At 33.6% G+C, this 14,204-nt stretch overlaps 1 long non-coding RNA gene and 1 pseudogene across 2 annotated transcripts; both read left to right on the top strand.

Moving 5' to 3' along the window:
* On the top strand, positions 622 to 1,275 carry LOC109823604. 2 transcript variants are annotated; one of them, XR_002242417.1, is made up of 3 exons: positions 622 to 956; positions 1,033 to 1,084; positions 1,178 to 1,275. It is a non-coding gene; the product is annotated as an uncharacterized LOC109823604 (long non-coding RNA). The 2 variants fall into 2 exon arrangements; XR_002242414.1 differs by having other exon boundaries at positions 1,157 to 1,275.
* On the top strand, positions 4,761 to 6,721 carry LOC109833945 (annotated as a pseudogene).

Raw genomic sequence — 14,204 nt, 5'->3', positions numbered from 1 at the left:
TTGTTGTTTTAATAATACATGCAATATGCTATGATGATTTCTAAGTTAATGGTTTAGCTTCGGATGATATCAATTGTATCGTTTTGGATTACACATGCAACTTACGAAAATTAGAAGTTTAAATATCAGATGTTTGTCTCAATCAGCATGGTAAGCTTTTAGTTAAACATGTTAAGAAGATATAAAATCGTCTGCTAGTTAAAACCTAACTTTTCCAAACTCTTAGAATTTTTATATTTCTCGCTAAGTATTGAGTGATGATGTATAGAATGTGAGTGTATGGATTTGCAACCTCCACACTGTTGTACTTTGGAATTTCTTAGTCAATAGTTGGTTGTGCAATATAGAATAGATTAGATAATATCTTGTGTAATCACCTAAAAAATACTACCACAAAATATGTATACGGGGACGGTTATTTGGGGACGGTTTAAAACCGTCCCTTTGCCTCCTAAGGAAACGGTCATGAGACGGTTCCAACCGTCACAACATAATCTAAGACAACACTTTAAAATAAAACATTAGGCTTGAATTAGACTTAAAAAAAACCATGTAGTGAGCTAACGAGACAGTTTTATTATGAGCCCAAACTTTAACAAAAAAACAATTCTATTTTTCTTTCGTATAACCCCTCTTCACCCGATAAAAAAGAAAGAAATCAAACACCTCTCCTCAACGATCTCCTCTTTCCTCTGTGACCTCACCTCTTCTCGATGGAGCAAAACCGCAGCCTCCTCTTCACTCACGTTCGCCCGCCGACCTTCTCACCCTCGTTTTCCTCCTTGATGTCTTCACCCTCTTCATCCTCTCCTCCCTCTTCTCCTTCAACCCCGACCCCAATCTCCTACCCCCTCGACGGAACCCTAACCCTAGATTGGATCCGAACCCTAACCTCGACGGAGAAAAACCGCAGCTGAGCCCAAGGACCTTTGCATCCTCAGCTAGGATTTCTTTTGGTAGGTCAAAATTTGTGCCCGATTTCTTGTTTTTTGTGGGATTTTTTGTTGATTTTTGGGGATTTTGTTGGTGCAGTACTCCGGATTATATAACGCCGGAAATGTCGAATGGATTTGAGTTCAATAAGGTGAGATTGGTTGGTTTTGGTGTTGAGATTTTGGTAATTTGAGTGATTGTTTGATAAAAATCTGATCTTTAGGGGAGGTTTTTGCTTGTTTAGGAGAGCAATGCTTGCACTAAATCGCCAGAGAAGTCGGTTAGGAATAAGAGGCACAGAAAGGGTGTGCTCTGTATTGTTGGTGTTGTCTTCTTTTTAGATTTCGTAGAAGTTCTCTTCTAACTCTTCTCCTTCAACCCCGACCCCAATCTCCTACCCCCTCGACGGAACCCTAACCCTAGATTGGATCCGAACCCTAACCTCGACGGAGAAAAACCGCAGCTGAGCCCAAGGACCTTTGCATCCTCAGCTAGGATTTCTTTTGGTAGGTCAAAATTTGTGCCCGATTTCTTGTTTTTTGTGGGATTTTTTGTTGATTTTTGGGGATTTTGTTGGTGCAGTACTCCGGATTATATAACGCCGGAAATGTCGAATGGATTTGAGTTCAATAAGGTGAGATTGGTTGGTTTTGGTGTTGAGATTTTGGTAATTTGAGTGATTGTTTGATAAAAATCTGATCTTTAGGGGAGGTTTTTGCTTGTTTAGGAGAGCAATGCTTGCACTAAATCGCCAGAGAAGTCGGTTAGGAATAAGAGGCACAGAAAGGGTGTGCTCTGTATTGTTGGTGTTGTCTTCTTTTTAGATTTCGTAGAAGTTCTCTTCTAATTGCTAGAATTCATGAATCTTGTTAGTTGATTTAGTTATTGAGATGATAAAAGACTACTTTTTTGTGCTTTGAATTAGCTTCACTGGTGTTGCTTCATTGTAACATTCTTTATTCTTGAGCGAATGACATAAGGTTACAAAAATGCTCTGAGTTTTCTATCCCATATATATGAAGAGTTTTGATCTTACAGTTTGATGCGGCATAATTATGTACCAAATTGCAAGTGCACAATTGATCAAGTTATAGTATAAAAGTTATCGATCCCACGAGGAAGGTGATTTTAAGAGATTATTAGAATAGGTTCTTATGTTGTGTGCGTGACAATTAGGAATAAAGAATAAGTATGATTGTGATGAGTGATTGTTGTGAATATATGCAAGAGACAATAAATTGCATTTTAGAGGAGAGAAGAAAGAATTAAAGAATAAATGAAATCACAAGGCAAGAATGAAGAATGAATAAAATCAAGAAATAAAACCAAGAATGAAAAGAAAATTTAAGAAAGTCAAGATGGAGGATTTAAAAGAGGTAAGAAATCTAGAATATAATCCACTAACCAATTTCAATTACAAAATATAAACTATTCTTTTTTTATCATATTTCAACTTAGATTTATTAAGCATAGATTATCAAACCATTTAAGAAAAGTATAACCTATCAAATTATCATCTAAGTCAAAATTACTATTCATGATAAGAACAACAACATGATAATAATCCTAGAATTCATAAGCATAACCTATCAAACCATTTAAGATAAGCATAGATTATCAAATTCTTCTTCTACCGATTAGTTCTCTAGTTGATTATCCTAAACATGAACATTTTAAATAAAAGAGAATAATTCATACAAAATAAAGAAAATTAGACTAGTTTCATACAATTCTAATACTCCTACAAGAATTAATTTCACATCTTAAGAAATAAAAGCAAGAAGAAAAAGACTAATTATAAAATTAAAAAGAAAAAAAAATCTAAACTATGAACAAGAAATAAATCTAATTATAAAGAAAATAAAAATCTAAACTACAAAATAAATTGCAGAAATTAAATGCAAGAAAAATAAATCTACTCTACAAATTAAAATGCAAAAAGAAATAAAAAAGATAAGAAAATAAATCTACACTACAAGCATGAATTTAAATCTAACTAATAAGCAATAATAAAGAAATTACTAAAAAGAAATAAAAGAGAAAAGAAATACAAACCTTCAAATTGCTCTTCATCTCCATCCTCATCATTCAACAAAGAGGAGAAAGAACAAATTTAAAGTGGAAAAAAATTATTATTATTAATTACAACTAAAGTTATAATTTTTGGAAGGCCTTCTCAATTAAGAGTAGCCCTCCTCTCCAAATAGAGTTACAAAATTTTTCACACCCTTAACCCCTCACTCTCTACCCCTATTTATAATAATCATCAATGGATATGAGCCATTGGATTTGTCTTGAGCCCCAAGCAAAACAATCTCCACATTTGAATTTGTTTTTTGTTCTTCTCTAGCCCAACATAGGAGGCCCATATGAAAAAATAAATGAAAATCCAAGTTGCAAAAGCCAAGTCCTGTCCAATTTGATTTTGAAAATCTGCAGCACCTAAGTCCATTCATGATTCATTTGAGAAAATGAAAATGTAAGCAAGTCCGGCCCAATGGAGATGATCATCCAAATCTGCAGCAAAGAAAACAAGTCCGACCCAATTGATTTTCAAATCCAACTCTCTACAACCAAGTCCGGTCCATTGGGGAAATGACATATGATTTTCAAAATTAAAAACCAATGTCTGCAGCACCGGTTCCAATGGCCAATGATGAAAGTCCGGTCTCCAATCTCTGCAGCAACCGGCCCAATGGAATTAATGGGTGTAATCATCTTTGGGCTTTCAAGCTTCAAATATTTCACTTTAGAAAAAAAAACCGAAAATCCAACAGCAAACAAGTCCGGCGCAATGGCATTTGAATTGATTTTTGACTTTTTAGGCTTAATCTTCATGGCTTGTTTTTGGCTTCATGAGCCTTGATTTTGCTTCAATATAATGAGGTGTTGGAGGTCATTTTCTTCACTTGCTTGATGGGCTTCATTCATTTTGGGCTTCAATCATTTTCCTCTTTTAAGCTTTTGCTTCATGGGCTTCTAAAATGCTACAAAATAGAGAAGAGAGATTTTGAGGGGTTTTTAACATTTAATAATATTTATTTATATTTTCATTCAATTATGTGCAAACTAATCTAACAACAATTATTAATGGTATATTTATTCATGTAAAATAGATAATGAGGGTATAAAATTGTAATAAAAATATGATTATCACAGTCTATGGTTTTGGGTAATTTGGTTAGTTTTTGAATATTAAGTTCTAATGAAACTCAATAATGGGTAGGTTAGCATTGTAAAGTGTTTGGATTTTCAACATCCAAATGCTAATTGTGCAAAAAGCTTATCACTGCTGCATTGAGCTCACTGTTTGTTTGAGTTATCCAAGCGAGCTGCAAAGTCTTTTAAATGCGTTATAGTCATTTCCTTTTTTTATTTCACTTCCCTTTTCAGTTCTTGAAACAATACAAGAACAAGAATTATAGCTCAGCATCTTTAAAACATTTAGGACATAGATTTTATATATAGGATTATATTACTATAAATATCTTTTATCTAAATTATGCTTTTCACTATTTAATCATTGCTTTTATATGTTTTTGTGTAGATGTTAAATATGGAAACCTGGCCGATTGCAACATCCAGAAGGAGTTGACGCTCCACTTCGTCCTCCGTCTCCGCGGTGGCGCCAAGAAGAGGAAGAAGAAGAAGAAGAAGGTAATGCTCCGTTCTCCCCATATTTTTGTTGTTTCCCCCCTCTTACTGAAATCATTATTTTTAATTCTTCTCCGATCGTAGCCTGAAACAACTCCTCACTGTCGTGATCTATTTGCTTGTAATAGAAAATCCTATGTAGTGTTTTTTTGTCCCCCTCTCTCTCCCCCCTAATGAGGCCGCTCACCGGCCTTCTCGTCTCCTTCTTAGTTATCTCTTCCTCCTTTATTCCGATCCATGGCGCCTCAGATTCTAAACAGGAAGAGACGAAGAAGAAGAACACGAAGCTAGTGATGATTTGCTCGGTTATCCCAACTTGTAAGTTTGATTTCTCCTTTTGCCCCTGATTTAGATTTCTTTCTCCGTTCCAAACTTGATGGGATCACAATCTGATGAAGGGGACGCTGATTGAAGTGTTGTCATGATTAAGTTTGGGCCTGAAACCTTGAACCTGTCAATTTAGTTAATTTTGGGGGGTTATGTTTAAGAAATTCCGAGCTGCTTCTTGAAATTTGTCAACATTCACTCTAGTTTCATGTTAGGACAGTCAAAATTGAATCTTTTTTATTTTAGTGCTCTTCTTCATAATATTATTGCAAGTAAAACCCATAATGGGCAAGGCATCTAATTTAAGATTTGTGTGCGTTTGTTCCTATCTGAGGGGTTGATCTTAAGTCTTAACATTAGCATGTGTTTGGGCTAGGACTTAATTAATATGCAAAGAGCTGTCTAGTAAGATGTAACGATTGATAGTTTCATCACATCACTTTCTGATTGCAGAGACGAGGATTCCTTGCTGAACTCCAAATACCCGAGGCATCTGGAATTGAGATGGCAGAGTGAGATTAGCTCAAGCATTTATGCTACTCCCTTGGTTGCTAACATTAATAGGTAAAAAGATTTGTTTTACTCTATACATGTGATTCATTGTTTGAGGTTATATGCTGATGTGCATCGTTTTATTTGCAATAGTTAAATAGAGTATATCAGGTTTGTGCTGTATAGGGGATGGGGTTCTTAGGAGTAGGAAACAGAAGCAACAATTTTCATTTAATTTTTATAAGCATGGGAAAAACCTGAAACTTGAAAGAGAGTCTTAAAACTGGAAAATTGTTGATATTGTTTGTTGCGTGCTGTAAAATTGTCGATATTGTTGGACTGGATGAACAATTTGTATTGCAGAGAAATGAGATTGGTTTTTGTTGGTAGTGTGAAGTGTCTCACTGTTGCCAACCCTTAATTTTGATGTGCAGGGCTTCGGATTTTCCACGGGAATATGATGGTGCTTGTCTTCAGATGTGTGTATCATATACCCAGCTGCCCAAATCGTTCTTTTTCTGGTCCAGTGGACAGACTGTAGATTTGCGGGGGCTCTTGGTTTGATGAGGATCTTAATGTATAAGGTTGATATCTTCCTAACCTGAGGATTTGTCCTCTTTTGTATTGAGCACCAGATTCCTAATGTATTGCAGGCCGAGAACTTTTTATTTGCAGGTTTATGTCGACGAAAGAACGACTACGTCAATATATGAAAGAAAAGCAAGTATCAAGGAGTTTTATGGTAAATTACTTGGCTTGCATTCATCTAAGAACTTAATTTAATTTTTAAATTCTTAAATTCACATTATTGATTATAATGTTAATGTCAGCTATAATTTTTCCCTCTCTGATGCAACTGCACAAGGGGATAACTGATATGGAGGATTAAAAAACAAAAAGCAGTGTGTATGGAAAGATACAGAAGGAGAGACGATGATGATATGAGGCTATTATCTGATATAGATGATGATATGAGGCTATTATCCGATATAGATGATGAAAGTGAAGAAGAATGTAGGATCTGCATGGAAGTGAACAGCAAGGTTGTACTACCCAACTGCAGCCATGCTATGTGCATGAAATGCTATCATGAATAGTATGTATCTATTCGCCAGATAAACTTTCTCATATCATCTTGTTTTTTCCTTATCTTTTTTGATGTTTATAGTTGCTCCTTTATCCTTCACTACTCGAGTAGTAAAACACGTGGTATGTGAAGTGGACTGCCTATGCGTTGCGTGAGTCAGGCAATGCATAGTATTTAATTGCTTGTGTCCTGCATATCCAGTTAGCAAAATTGGTTGGAATTGGATAATTAATACTTGTTGAGGTTGTTTAAAGTACCAAAAACTTGAAACTAGAAAAGTGATAATTGTTCGAGAATACTGGAAAATTTAGTATCATATATGTATATGTAATGTAATTGATTATGTAATTGATTTTATTTTATATAAAACCCAGTTGACATTCTTTAAAAAATTGGTTATTTTTGAGTTTCTGGACATGACTACAGTGCCCTATACAATAACACGAGATTGACGCATCCATTCTGTTGATTGTCAAAATGAGCTGTCAATTTTAAGAGGAGAAACAAATAACACGAGATTGACGCATCCATTCTGTTGATTGTCAAAATGAGCTGTCAATTTTAAGAGGAGAAACAAATGGCCTTCTTTGAAACATGGATTATGTTCGATTGTCAAAATGAGCTGTCAATTTTAAGAGGAGAAACAAATGGCCTTCTTTGAAACATGGATTATGTTCCCTTCATTGAGGTTCTTGATATTTTTGAGACCGGGGGCACTGGAGGCATGTTGAAAGATTCTATTAATAAGCTTGAAAGGATTAAGATTTCGAAGGAGAACAATGTTGATGACTCTGGAGATATTTGTCTTCAGGTTTGTTCATGGACATATTTTGATAGCTTTATGTTAAAAAAATTCATGTTTTGGGGGAAATGTTAACTTGGCTTTATTCATTTGATTGTGTAAATTAGACGTACGTTGATTCCTGAAGTGTTGAGCTTCCTTCTCTTTCCTTTGTTGTAGTTAAATGGGCAAATGAACGGCCTGTTTATTAAATAGGCGGGCAAAACCTGCCCATTTAGAAAATATTAAATGGATCATAAATGGATAAATGGGCAAAACATGCCCGCCCATTTAATACCAAAACCCACCCATTTAACATCCCTAGCACTAAGTTATGTTCTTTCAACTCTTATGTAATATGCTTATCTTTTTATCTTAATGTATGCATGAAAACATCTGAAGATCCATGCTTATCACTCTTTGTGGGATTTATTTGTTGTGAAGATTTAGAACTTAATCGTCTTAATAGAGACCTTTTGATCTTTTGATTAAGTAGTAGCTCTTTGTTTTAATCATGGAGGAATTATGATATGTGATTTGGACAAAAGCAAAAACTTGTGATGAATCTCAATCCTAATACTGTAATATTGTTCTTCATTATAATGAATTGTTTATTATATTAAGACTAAAGTTTGGTTAGTTTGTGTGTAAAACTTGGACTATTGTTTCTTTGTATGTGATGGACTAATGTGTGATATCTGGATGATTTGCTTTGATCAGTAAAAATTAAAAACCGTCCCCTTTGCTATATATAACTGTTCTCATATCTTTACATCTGAAAACCATCCCCATTGCTAAAAACCGTCCTCATTGCTAACCGTCTCCTTTGATATAAAAACTCTCCCCATAGATCACTGTTTGTGGGAAAATTTGTAATAAGAAAAATAATGAAAGAATCGTATTTGATTTATTTTCTCTAACTGCTTAGAAAAAGAATGATTACAACTCTCTCAATCTCGATTACAATTGGATTTCCTGATTACAAAAGAGAGGAGAATGAATTTGATTTTTTCCTTTATTTAAAACTGGGTTCTTCTAGGTAGCGATGAGATGCTTCCCTCGAATGTTCGCGTCGAGTTTGCTTCTCGTTGATGATCCGAACGTCTTGATTCACTGGAACGTGATTTTCTCCTCACGATTTGACGTTGTAGAAAACTTGCAAAGCAAGTTTTAGAACTCTTGATGAGTTAATAACTCTGAACGAGTTTGAAACTCTATGAAAGAGTTGATTTAATCGAAAATCGGTTTAACAAGCCAAGGCCGAAGGCTTCAAGGAACTTTGTCGCTGCAGGAAGCTCCAGTAATTCCCCTAAAAAGTCAGCCGAAGATCTCTTCTTTGCTGCCAATTCTCATGTCAAAAAAGCCAGCCTTTAACTCGGTTGAGTTTACCCCTATTTATAGGAGATTAATGGGTATAACCGTCCCCTTAATTCGCTCCTAAGTGGGGCTGAATGGGGTGTAACCTCCCCCTTAAACAGTTCCCCAAATCATGGAGAAAACGGTTATGAAACCGTTCAATTCGTGCTTTGAACGAGTCAAACGCTGAAAAATAGCGTTCAGGGCCCGAACTCGGCGTTTTTAGACTAAAAACGCAGAGTTGGGCCTATTTTGGTGGCTGAAAGCACAGGCGCGCTGCGTTGTAAATCTGAAATGTAGAGTTGGGACGTAGAGATGAATTCTGCGTTTTGGCATGTAAGACGCAGAGATGAACTCTGTGTTTTGGCATCTGAGACGCAGTGATGAACTCTGCATTTTGGCATCTGAGACGCAGAGATGAACTCTGTGTTTTGGACCTGGGATGCAGAGTTGGGCTCTGCATGAACTCTGCGTTTTGAGTCCACGAACTCTGCGTTTCGAGTTTGGAATGTAGCCACGACCTCTGCGTTTTGAATCTCAAATGCGGTCACGACCTCTGCGTTTTGAGTTTAGAACGCGGGCATGACCTCTGCGTTTTGAGTTCAGAACACGGGCATGACCTCTGCGTTTTGAATCTTGGATGCAGAGGTGAGCCTTAGGCATGCTCGGCGAGCTTCAGGCTAAGTTCAATGTTCAGGCGAAGTGCAGTCTCACAGACGGACCTCAGAACATAACTTGCTGCGAAGAACATGTCATAACTTTCAAACTGTAAGTCGGAATTAGACGAATTATATATGAAAATTAGCTATCTTTTTTTAGGTGGTTGGTGTATTTTGGAGTAGAGAGTTGATTGATTCGAGAATAGTGGTTATATAGGTACATATATGTTGATTTTATTTTTTGTTTTGGCAATAATTTTTTATTTTAAAGGGTTTTCTTATAGAACCTTTGATAAATGAATTTTTATAAAATACTTCTCAAAAATTTTATATTTAATATTAAAATAAGAGGCTTAAGTATATCATTAGAACATCACTATTGTCCACGTGTATGCTGGCAGCCTAGTCACGCACCGTCGAGGTCTTGGGAGTGTGACATATTTTATACACATGAAGTAAGTTTTTGGATAAATGAGATTCTAGTGTTGTTATAAGGGTATCACGTCTGTGCTATACGAAATTCTATACAATCAGTATAAATTTTCATACGACATTCATATCAAAGACAAAGGATCCCCTCTAGTTATACTAAATTATAAGAAAAACATTTTCCTCAATGAATGAGATGTCCTCTATAAGATTCTGCTAGATGAATGTCGAGATGTTTAGATAGGGGTGTCTAAATAGATCGAGCCGAGCAAAAGCTCTCATTCAGGTTTGTTAGATTTACTGGGGAAAGCACTAGGTAGCTCGATCATTTTCCTTTTTTTTTCAAAAAGATGTAAATTCTTTTTAAAAAATCACTTATAATTTTTGCAAAAAAGAAAATTTGTAACTTCAGAAAATTTAAAAAGATGTAAAATTAAGTTGTTTTAATTGTAGCTTTAGAAAATTTAACAAGATGTAAAATTAAGTTATTTTAATTGTAGCTTCAGAAAATTTAACAAGATGTAAAATTATGATTCCAATCATCAGGTAATTATCTAGCACCACCCAATATTTATGTTATTTTAATTTGTGTATTTTTCTATTTTAATAGTTTTCAAATTTTTTGTTTTTTAGATTGTCAGTTTTTAATTCCTACCATAAATTATTATTTTGATCTTCGAAAAATACATCAGGTAATTAATCTAGAACCATACAATATTTATGTTATTTTTATTGATGTATTATTTTATGTTATTTTAAATTTTTTTCAAATTTTATTTTTTTAAATTGTCGATTTTTAGTTTTTGGTAGTTTTAAAATTTTTAGTTTATGTAATATTATGTCATTGCTATTAATGATGGACATAAAATCAATTTTGTGAAGTACAAAAAAATGATACAAAATATTTCATTTCATTTAAAATTAGTTGAATAATTTTGGTAAGATTTTTAAAAAATATCTAACAAATATATCCATCTATATATGCCTTATAACTAAAATTTTTAAAAATATTTTCAATTTTGATATAATATGAATTTTATTAAATATAAATTGTTGTAATATTGCTATAATATTTTAGCATTAATTTTTTTGATTTTTAGAAAATAATTTGATGTAATATTTTGTAATTTTTTTAAAAAGTAATTTTTAATTTTTGGTTTCTTAAAAATATTTTCTATTTTCAAAAAATATTTTTTTCGATTTGAGAAAATATGAATTTTTAAGATTAGTTAAAAATATAATAGCAACTTTTTATCTATAAAATAAAAATATTTTTAGTTTTTAATAATATTATAGTAATTATAGTATAATTTTAAAAATATATTTTATTTTTTAAATTTTAAAATTTTTAAAATATTTTTTTTAAAATTATACTACTTTAAATATATTTTTGGGTTTTTAAATTATTAGAGTGATTAAATACAAATAAAAATATTTTTATTTTTGAAAATATTACATCAATTGTAACAAATTTTTTAAAATATATGTAAGCATTATCGAATTTTTAGAATATCTTTAATAACTAATTCAAATGAGATATTTATATAGATAAAATCAATTTATAATTAGATATTCTGATATAAAAAATTAATTTATAATCAATTAGAATATCATTGGTAATATAATTAGTAATTTAATTCAAATCAGATATTCATACATAGATATAATTAATATATAATTAGATATTTAGATATACAAAAAACTGTTAGGGCTCGTGTTTATGATCCTATTATCTAATGTTATTTTGGTGATTTCCAAACAATCCCTAATATCATTTGTCTAGTGTTTGTATTTCCCTATTAGGTAATCTAGACAAACAACATAGTTGGAGGTTGGATGGATTGCGCCTTAATGATGACATTCAATGGAGGTTAGCGGAATATCGGAATGAAGCCAATATATTCAAGTCAAAGATTCAAGATCAAACTTCATTCACAACCAAGACGAGCTTTATCGAAGACCTATATCTTGAGTATAATGTTTTAAGTTTATATTTTGTGTGTTTATGCTTTGTAAAACCTCAAAAATTTGAATATTTTGTGATAAATAATAATAAATATGTTATATATTTATTAATAACATATTATGATGTTTGAGTATGCTAGGAATTGATTTGAGATCAATTCAATGTATATATGTATATATATAAGAGCAAATGCACAAATCATGCTTGATGTATAAATCTGGAAATTTATGACCAGTTGAGAGATTTTATATTTTACACACTGATACGTTATGAATATGGAAAAACTTAAAAGACCAAAGTTATAGATATCTTCATCATCTTTCCAACAAATCTTTAATAACCTCATTCTGAGGTCGGATGTAAAAGTTACAGCCAAACTACCGAAGAGTATGTTTCTAGTCAGACTGGGTTTTTTAGTTTCGAGTTTCGGGTTTTGGGATGTAGTTTTTCGGGTTTGCTGTCATATATACACATGTTTAAACATGAAAAACACATCTTTTTTCCTATGTTCCAAACCCTAGCAGCCTCTTTTCCCCTCTCTCAAACCCTACTTCTTTTCTTTGGCGATTTTGAGGGATTTCGGAGGATTTTTCAGTGGGTTTTGTGCAGTGCAGCGAAGGGGATTAGTTCTCTTTCACGTGGCAGGAGTTTTTCAGCATATGAGGCGCATAACATCTCGCCCAACTCTGCACCCTTTTATTTTGCACGTTTTATTAAGTTTTATTCAGATTTTTCGAGCCTAAAACGTATTTTTAGTGTACAAAAGATAGATTTTTATAACTTATGAAGTGAGAATACATTATCATAATTTTCTAATTGATTATAATAGTAACCTTGACAAATTTCAGATCTGACATTTATTAATCATGAATTAAATCACAAGTTTTTGCTTTTAAAATGTTTAAACATGTGTATTTAAATGTTTAGAGTTTCGATGATATATTTACATGCTAATATTTCGTTTCTTGTTGTTTCATATATGTTGATATCAATAATATTATGCTTGAAAAATAATGATATCACTTCTAGATTTGTTTCGAAGCAGACATAAACTTGTGAAGGGTTTCTGCCTGTTTCGGTTGATCACCAGCACAGTTTGTGCATGTTTACTTTTGTTGTGTGCTTTAATGTAAATGAGGAGTCGCCTTAAATTTTTGGCGTTAGAAATGATTGTTTATTATGTATCTTCATATGTAAGACGGATCGCAGACATGAGTTTAGATTTGCACACCGAGACACGTGTGAAATTAGTGTATATACATCCTTTTCATATATCTCATTGATATTCTACACATTTCATTCACTCCATGTGTTGGGCAATTATTATGTGCAGTCCATGTGTTGGATATTTATTATATTCAGTCCATGTGTTGGATATTCATTATATTCAGTCCATATGTTGGACATTCATTATTCAGTCCATGTGTTAGACAATTTATATATGCAGTCCATGTGTTGGACATCCACTACACCTAGTCTTAGTCCATGTGTTGGACACCTGTTTAAACCTTGAGTATGACACTTACACTTACATAGGCTGGACATGACACTTATGTGGGTTTTGACATGACATGGTATTTGAGTTCTGAGATGGGTTAGTCTTCTTTATATTATTGTTCCTGTATTAGATCTTGGGTTTGGTATTTAGGGATTTACAATTTGAGATACAAGGTATATACATGATAGTTTTCTTGTTTGGATTATTTCGCTCGACGTACCTATGCTCGTGTTGTAATTTCCTAAATACTAAAATTCTCTTATTGTTAGGATCAATGATTTTATGTATATATGTATTAACTATATTTTCTATATGCAACGAGCCCTCTCCCTTGGGGTTGGTTGTGATGTTGCTCGCTAGCTGTAAAACCCCGGAAATTTCTACAATAAATATATGTGAAATATTAATAGTAAGTATTTTCCTTGTGATGAAAAATATATCTATACACATATATATGTAATTATCTGTGTTTGAGAACCCAACAAGTGAATTTAAGTGAGAGTATTCGAGTAGTAACTGGCCAGCACAAAAATTACCTGAACCAGGCATTTTAGTGCTGACCGGTCGACCGACGCGGTCGACCGGTACGGTCGACCGAGCAGCGGTCAGTTGTTTTCCAGGTTGTTTTTCTTTGCGGTTCTGTTTCGGGTCTATTGGGTTCGGGTCGGGTTTGTGAATGGGTTTATAAGCTAACGACCCAGAGAGAGAGAGACTCCCTCAGTTTTGAAACGCAAAACCCTAGCCCCTTTCTCTCCCCTCTCAAAACCCTAGCTGCACCTGGTGATTTTGGGAGTTTGGAAGAGTTCCAGGGGATCTTTCGCGGATCTGAGCAGGAGGATCATCTCCAGAGCAGTTGTCAACACTCAAGGCGAGTAATTTCTCGCCCAACCCCCACCCCTTTTCGTTTTCATGTCAAGAACTGAGTTTTCATTGGGTTTTATGGAGCCAAACATGTATTTTTGTATAGCTAATAGAATATTGTGGCATAGAACATGGATTTGGGGTTTTACCTGTTTTAAAAA

This window comes from Asparagus officinalis, chromosome 1, assembly GCF_001876935.1.
Source record: "Asparagus officinalis chromosome 1, Aspof.V1, whole genome shotgun sequence".
Taxonomy (NCBI): Eukaryota; Viridiplantae; Streptophyta; class Magnoliopsida; order Asparagales; family Asparagaceae; genus Asparagus; species Asparagus officinalis.
Note: the sequence above shows the minus strand (reverse complement) of the source record. Positions and strands in the feature narration are given on the sequence as shown.